Consider the following 8,667-nt stretch of genomic DNA (forward strand, 5'->3'; position numbering starts at 1 on the left):
GGGGAAGTTAGAAGTTATCGCCTGTTTAACTAAGTGTTTCTCTTTTCATATCCATATTTTTGAGGAAAAAGACGTGAAAATCAGGAGATAATTTCAAACTTTTAAGTGTATATTTAATGCTTGTGACATGTTTGCTGCTTTTTGATTTAAATAATTATTTTGAGAAGGTGGACGTTATGTGTTATGGCTCAGTTTCCAGTAAAATGAAGAACCACGAAATCTCAAGTAAATATCGAAAAAATTCGTTGTAAAATTTATGTAATGATAGACAAATAATTTTTCATTTAAAAACATTTTTGAAAAAAGTGTGAAAAATTGATGAAAATTTTACGAAAATATTTTAAAAGGGCGAATTGTATTTGATGATCTTTGTTAATCATTTTCGGTTATGCTTTTCTGATATTTTTTGGAAATGTGTTTTTTGGCATTATTTCAACAAACTGGCATGATATTTGGTTGAAATTTTGTGATTTTTTAATTTTCTTCTACTTTTCACCAGAACATACAAACTATAAGTAAAAGATGTATTGTTGAATGTATCATAATTATAAACTTTAATGGTTCATCTTAATGTTTCAGAAGAGTCAAAAAATTATAGCATAAACTATATTTAAAAAGAACCATAAAAAGTGTTATTTGATAAATCTATTAAAATGTTAATTACCACAAACGGATTTTACGTTAAGAATTATGTTAGAAACATTTTTTCATGCTTTTACTGATGATATTAGTTTAAACGACCACTGTGATGGTTGGGTAATAGAGCTTTGGAATCAAGGACATATAACTGATATATTTTTTAATGGATAGTATAAATATATTAGAAATTAATTTTATATGAATTAAAGTGTATTTAATATAATTATTTTCAAATTGCACAATTATCATATAGTAATGTATGTGTTAATTATCACGAGGACTTACTTGTTTTTTATTAATCTCAATACCTTAATTTTCATGTTTAAAGCTTTGTATTGAATTCATAGTTATATTGTTCCTTATTGTTATATAAATGATTTTTATGATCATGTAATGATTTCATTACCTCTTTTAATTTTTCCCTTCCTTATCATACCTTTATAAGCATAAGTTATATTTTTTCTCATACAAAACAAAATTCTTCCAATTTGTAATTAATTTTTTTGAATACATCTTTATTAATTTAAGGTAACTAATAAATATTATTTTCTGGATAATAATCAATCATTGATTTCACATCTTCATATGTACGTTCATTTCTTAAATTATAGTTATAACTGTCAGTATGTTGACGACAAAGTTTTGTGTTTTATTTATATTTTGATTTCATAAGGTTACAGTAAAAACCATACATAAAATACAGATTACGCTGATACAATAGCTCCCTACCTAGCAATCATATACAACCGCTCGCTCACCGATAGATCTGTACCTACAGATTGGAAAATTGCACAGGTCGCACCAGTGTTTAAGAAGGGTATTAGCAGTAATCCATCGAACTACAGACCTATATCATTGACGTCGGTTTGCAGTAGGGTTTCGGAGCATATACTGTATTCAGACATTATGAATCACCTCGAAGGGAACGATCTATTGATATGTAATCAGCATGGTTTCAGAAAACATCGTCTTGTGCAATGCAGCTAGCTCTTTATTCGCACAAAGTAATGGCTGCTATCGACAGGGCATCTGAAGTTGATTCCGTATTTCTAGATTTCCGGAAAACTTTTGACACTGTTCCTCACAAGTGACTTCTAATCAAGCTGCGTTACTATGGGGTATCGTCTCAGTTGTGTGACTGGATTCATGATTGGAAAATCGCAGTTCGTAGTAATAGATGGCAAAACATCGAGTAAAACTGAAGTGATATCAGGTGTTCTCCAGGTAAGCGTCCTGGGACCTCTGCTGTTCCTGATCTATATAAATGACCTGGGTGACAATCTAAGCAGTTCTCTTAGGTTGTTCGCAGATGATGCTGTAATTTACCGTGTAGTAAGGTCATCCGAAGACCAGTATCAGTTGCAAAGCGATTTAGAAAATATTGCTGTATGGTGTGGCAGGTGGCAGTTGACGCTAAATAACGAAAAGTGTGAGGTGATCCACATGAGTTCCAAAAGAAATCCGTTGGAATTCGATTACTTGATAAATAGTACAATTCTCAAGGCTGTCAATTCAACTAAGTACCTGGGTGTTAAAATTACGAACAACTTCAGTTGGAAAGACCACATAGATAATATTGTGGGGAAGGCGAGCCAAAGGTTGCGTTTCATTGGCAGGACACTTAGAAGATGCAACAAGTCCACTAAAGAGACAGCTTACACTACACTCGTTCGTCCTCTGTTAGAATATTGCTGTGCAGTGTGGGATCCTTACCAGGTGGGATTGACGGAGGACATCGAAAGGGTGCAAAAAAGGGAAGCTCGTTTTGTATTATCAAGTAATAGGGGATAAAGTATGGCAGATATGATACGCGAGTTGGGATGGAAGTCATTAAAGCAAAGACGTTTTTCGTCACGGCGAGATCTATTTCCGAAATTTCAGTCGCCAACTTTCTCTTCCGAATGCGAAAATATTTTGTTGAGCCCAACCTACATAGGTAGGAATGATCATCAAAATAAAATAAGAGAAATCAGAGCTCGAACAGAAAGGTTTAGGTGTTCGTTTTTCCCCCGCACTGTTCGGGAGTGGAACGATAGAGAGATAGTATGATTGTGGTTCGATGAACCCTCTGCCAAGCACTTAAATGTGAATTGCAGAGTAGTCATGTAGATGTAGATGTAGATGTAGATTACAATAAATAAAGTAAAACCATTCCAATAAAAAAGTTTGTTAAGGAAAATTTTAGTTTTATTCATGTGGACAGTAACTAAATTTTTATTAAATATTATTTTACTTTTAAAATTTTGTTAAGCTGTTAATTTATTTTATTTTCACCATCTAGGTCTAATTGGATGTCTACTATGTTTCTTATATGCTCCATCGTTTTTCCAAATACAGCTTTATCCATCAGTTTGCAGAGATCTATTTCAAATTTAATTTTTGCTTTCCTTCTCATTTCTGTAATTAGAGATATATACTTTTTAACCAATGAGGTTGTTTAAATTTTAATATTTTACAATTTTTTGTTTTCATTCCTAGAGATAGGTACTTTTTAAGATTTCTATAATGAATTTCATAATTATATCTAATATATTTATTTCTTTGGAATGTAGAAGAACTAAGAAGCGCCATAGATTTGACAGAAGGCGAGCTCCCGGTAAGCCGTGACATACTCATCATGACAGAGACATTCGCAACAGACAATATAGAAATCCCTGGTTTTTACTCAAAACATATTCCTGTAAAAACAGTACCGAGAGGAAGACCTACAAATCGAGTATCCTGCTTCTACAAACCAACAATACTTATAGCATCTTGTGTCTATGAACAAGAAGAAACCATGATAATGGAGAGTGACAGTGTGAGTTTCATAGACCTAACCATCGAACCCCTGACCCCGATTGAGGATGTCATAGCAATCGTGATGACAGATCTAGGAAAGACCGCCCTGGGAAAAAGTATTGTAATAGAAGGAGATCTGAACTGCAGACTAGATAAGCACGACTGTAAAATTAAGGAACTACTATAGATGAACGCTGAAGAGGGATTCACAGTGCTTAACAAGAGAGCAAAGAACACGTACTTCGCACACAATGGTAGCAGCACCATAGACATAATAATTCACAAAGGCAATGATGTTGAAACAATGCACCACAAGGTAATATATTCCACTGCAGAGACACCAATAAAGAAACACTGTCCTGTGACAATTACTTTCAAAAAGAAAAAATGTAAATGCACACAACAGAAAGCAACGCACCTGAGAAGAACCTCCAGAAAGATAGACGATAATAAAATATGTGTAAATGAAGACAAACTTACTGTCTTTGAATACAAAATACAGGAAAAGGACATGGATGCTGCAGCAACAGTGCTAGAAGACATAATTAAAGCTGCAACCACCACAACCAATGAGAGAAAAGCAAAGAAACGGTTCGATCAACAATGAAACACAGAGAGAAAGAGAGTCATATTAGCCCTCCACGTGACCAAACGCTCAGAAAAACAGGACCACCTGATCATATATAGCAGCCTCAGAAAAGAATACAATAACCTCCTAAAGAAGAAACGAAGCGATTTCACAGAACTCGAGGCTGAGAGAATGGCGTAAGAAGCAAAGGAGAACACCCACTTAGCTCTAAAGCCACGATAGTCACAGACAATGGGGAAAACAGAGATTCCAGTCTGGGAGGACCATTTCACCAACATCCTAAATCAACAAAAAGTCAACGAAGCTCATGAAACAACAAGACAATATGAAGACATCAGAAGATTCATGGCAGAGAACATTAGAAACACCATAGCGTCACTGAAGAACACCAAGGCATCAGGGGTGGATGGGATATACGATGAACACATAAAGGCAGCCGCAGAAGTTTTAATTCCAGCAATCACGGACATGATGAACTTATATCTGCACACAGGACGAACGCTAGAGAGATGGAGAACCTCGAAATTCAGAATGCTGTACAAGGGGAAAGGAGAACCATGTGACCAATTTGTATGGGGTAGTCGCACTAGAGAACAAACTCCTCAAAATACTGATGAGCCTAGTGAAGAAAAGACTAACAGAAGAAGTCGACAACCAGGTCCCAGAGGAAGTATTTAGATTCAGGAAAGGCCAAAGCACCCTACACACAGTCAAAAACCTCATAGATGACATAGAGGAGGGAATAAGACTCCTGAAAAGAAAATTCCACACAGTATTCGTCGATTTTACTAAGTCGTTTGACAATCTCAACAGAACCATAACACACGCCAAACTAGAACAGATGGTGAAACAAAACAAGGAGCTAAGCGTCTTTACACACAAGATCCTGAGCAAAAACACCATCATAATATCAGACAATGTAACAACCACCCCAGAATGTACACAGACAAATGGAGTGTTACAAGGAGACCACCTCAGTCCTCTTCTGTTCAACGTAGCCACACACGACGTGGTCCTAACAGTAAGAACTTTGGCTCCATCCCTCAAGATCTCTATATACGCAGACGACATGGTGGTGAGATGACACAATACAAATGAACTATGGGAAGGAATAAATGCTCTTGGAACATGGGCTGAACGTCATGGACAACAGATAAATGCAGATGATACTGTACACATGGTCTTCAGGAAAGGACGACGCCTATACATGAAGGACAAAATATATCTCAAACAAGAACCTCAACAAACAACAAAAAGCTTGAAATATCTGGGTCTAATGGTTCAGACAATAGCACACTCATAGAGAATCCACACAACATAACGAGCAGCAGCCACAACCAAAGCAAACTATACCTGGATACAGCCATGGCCCTCTTTGAAGTGAACATCGTTCCTATTCTAGCATATGGAATAGAGATAACATGGGAAAAGCAAAGCTATGGAGACCTGCTGCGAATGGCAAAAGTGAAAGGCAGATTCCTGAAGGCAGCCATCGGAATTTCCAAGTACACCAAGTCAAGACTAGCATACGAATTTGCGAGAGAAACATTTGTAGTAGAGGACCTGTCCGCAGCTCGTGGTCTTGCGGTACCGTTCTCGCTTCCCGCGCACTGGGTCCCGGGTTCGATTCCCGGCGGGGTCAGGGATTTTTCTCTGCCTCGTGATGACTGGGTGTTGTGTGTTGATCATCATTTCATCATCATTGACTCGCAAGTCGTCGAAGTGGCGTCAACTAAAAAGGACTTGCAATACGGCGGCCGAACTTTCCCGCATGGGGCCTCCCGGCCAACAATGCCATACGATCATTTCATTTTTTCTTCAGTAGAGGACCTGAGTGGAAATTCAACTTGCCCTACACAGACAACTGGAAGAAACTTCGGCAAGAGAGGGAGAAGAAAAAGAAGGAGATATGAACAGAGATCTACTCTTCAGAGGCCATGATGAACAGAGCATGGACTGACACAAACCAGGAGCTGAGACACTTCATAAATTCCATGGCAGTCCACAGCTACCATCACATAATCTGCAGGATGAAGATATACCATGACCCAGACTTGATATGCATATGTGAACTCTGTGAAAAACATTGTGACCAATACTACGTAGTAAAGTGTAAAAATCGTGTGAAACCAATCGTAGACCTCTTTGCTGAATAATGTATCTAAGTATGCATAACTTGCGCACAATAAAGTTTGGTATATTTATTTACTTCTTTAATTCTTTACTTCTTTACGGCAAATCCTTATGAAAAACAAATAAATCTTTCGATATTCCACATCTACTTCAAATATATAAACAATTTTAGTTGTATTCGACATTTCACATACTTCTTTAGCTCGGAAACTTTTGATTCAGATAGGGAGAAAGAATTACCATAACAAAATAAGGGAAACAGAGATCGCACAGAAACAAAAAGGTGTTTGTATATTCCGTACGTTATATGAGATTGGAATAGTAGAAAATTGTGAAGGTGGTACGACGAACCCTTTGCCAGGCACTTCAATGTGATTTGCGGAGTATCCATCTTGATGGAGATATAGATGTAGATTCAGATCCAGCGTATGATGAAGACTGACTCTTATCATTAACGAACAGATTGTTTGCATCTAAATACGGTAAATAGTTTTATACTTATCTTATATCATAATTTATCATATATTTATTACTTCGTTTGACAAACTATTTACAATATTGGGATGTACCCCTTCGTTTTAAATTTTCGATCACTAAAATCGTGTAATAATAGAATAATTTGTTTCATTATTTTTAATATTACATCACAAGAAAAACCTGGTATTAGATAAAACAAAGATCGATCTAAATGATTAGTTATTATATCGATTTTCAAAACATTTCAGAAACATTAAACTTGGTGTTTAATACATAAATTACGCTATTAACCAAGATTGTTGAGTTTAAATTTTTCCCTAAGTAACTGTGCAAGTTTACAATCTTCTTAACAATATCAGGTTCATTAATTTATTGTAATTTTCTTCTGTTGGTGGAAGATTCCTTTCTTAAATTCTTCCCAACTATCTATGTTATAGTAAGGATAAAGTTACTGAACTAGTTCGTTTCGAATATTTTTCGTTTAATTCTTTTTGAAATTTCAAGAAGGATTGCAAAGGCTAAAAGGCACAACACTAAATGTGTCTGTAAATCCCATTTATAAATTTTTTGTTTGTTTTACCATAATTATTACAACTATTTGCATTACTTGGTATGAAATTCTTTTATCTTTTCATCATAATCAAGTTCTTTTACAAATAAATGAGAATAAAATCCTAGTGAATCATGTAAAAAGGGGCTATAAAACTAGGATTTTTTAGTTCCCAATTACAATTATTATATAGTTCATTTATAATTTTTCTAGTCAAGTGATCATAATGACGAAAATATCTTTATAATATTTTCTTCACATAAAGAAAGAATTTAGTTGTTTTATATATACGTTCTTATTCACATATTAGTGGTTTAATTAATTCGAGTTTAGGATAAATTCCACAAATGCCTTGAATTTCTTTTTTGAGACATTCAATGAGTTTTTTACTTCACTATATATCTGCTTTGTTGAAGTGACCATTTATGTAGTAATACAATAAATAAACCACTTGGTTCATGTTTTTTATATTTCATAGTAAAGGAATCATCGTTTGCAAAATTGCTAAGGCTTTCATGGCCGCTTGTTGACAAACTGCCTATTGGCTTCTGTCTCGGGTTCTTTGGCCGAAGTTCATCTAATGATTTTTCTGACGTTTCACCAGCACGAGTGGCTGACATTGTCAAAGCTTACCACCGGCAATGGAGGGTGAAGCTTTGACAATGCCAGCCACTCGTGCTGGCGAAACGTCAGAAAAATCATTAGATGAACGTCGGCCGAAGAACCCGAGACAGAAGCCAATAGGCAGTTTGTCAATCACTGTTTCATTTTAATTCTGTTATATTTTTCTTTTTGTTGTAAAGTTAATATCTGTCTTTTAATATTTCTTTGTAATATCATAGTGGAAATCAGTCTCTATTAACGCTTGATATTTTGAATCAGTTTTAGCACTTTTGTAATTTTTCGATTTGTTTGACAATTATCCATCTTTAATAACAAACATCCAAAATCAGTATGAACGACCTCTTTGAGTAAACTTACAATTTTCAAATTCTATGTATTCAACATTTTCTTGTAGTTCTACCTTTACTTCCTTATTAATTAAGCAATCCTTTATGTGGATGTCTATTTTTTCTTGATTATTATAACATAATGAAAACATACCACAAATTTTAATTATTTATAATCCGAGATTTGCGATGAAGTAATTATGGGTAAAACATTTATCCAATAGTAATGTGAATTAATTCATTCTTTAAAAGACTGCAGACTAATATAATGACTACCTTTTTTAATTCTGTTGTATGTAATTGACAAACTTGATGTTTTTCATCAACAGAAAAAGCATTAATAGATACATTAATATTAGTCTCAATTTTTGAAATATCATGTTTTAAGTGGAAATCCAAAATCTGTACGTTTTTGATCAATAACGAGTCGAACATATCTATAGTCAATAACTCGTCGTAGATTTTCATTTCCAGGCTACAATTCAGATTTTATAGTTCATTCCAAACATATTTGATTAATAATATTAATATTAAAACAGTTTGTTTCT

The sequence above is a fragment of the Schistocerca nitens genome, chromosome 3 (assembly GCF_023898315.1).
Source record: "Schistocerca nitens isolate TAMUIC-IGC-003100 chromosome 3, iqSchNite1.1, whole genome shotgun sequence".
Taxonomy (NCBI): domain Eukaryota; kingdom Metazoa; phylum Arthropoda; class Insecta; order Orthoptera; family Acrididae; genus Schistocerca; species Schistocerca nitens.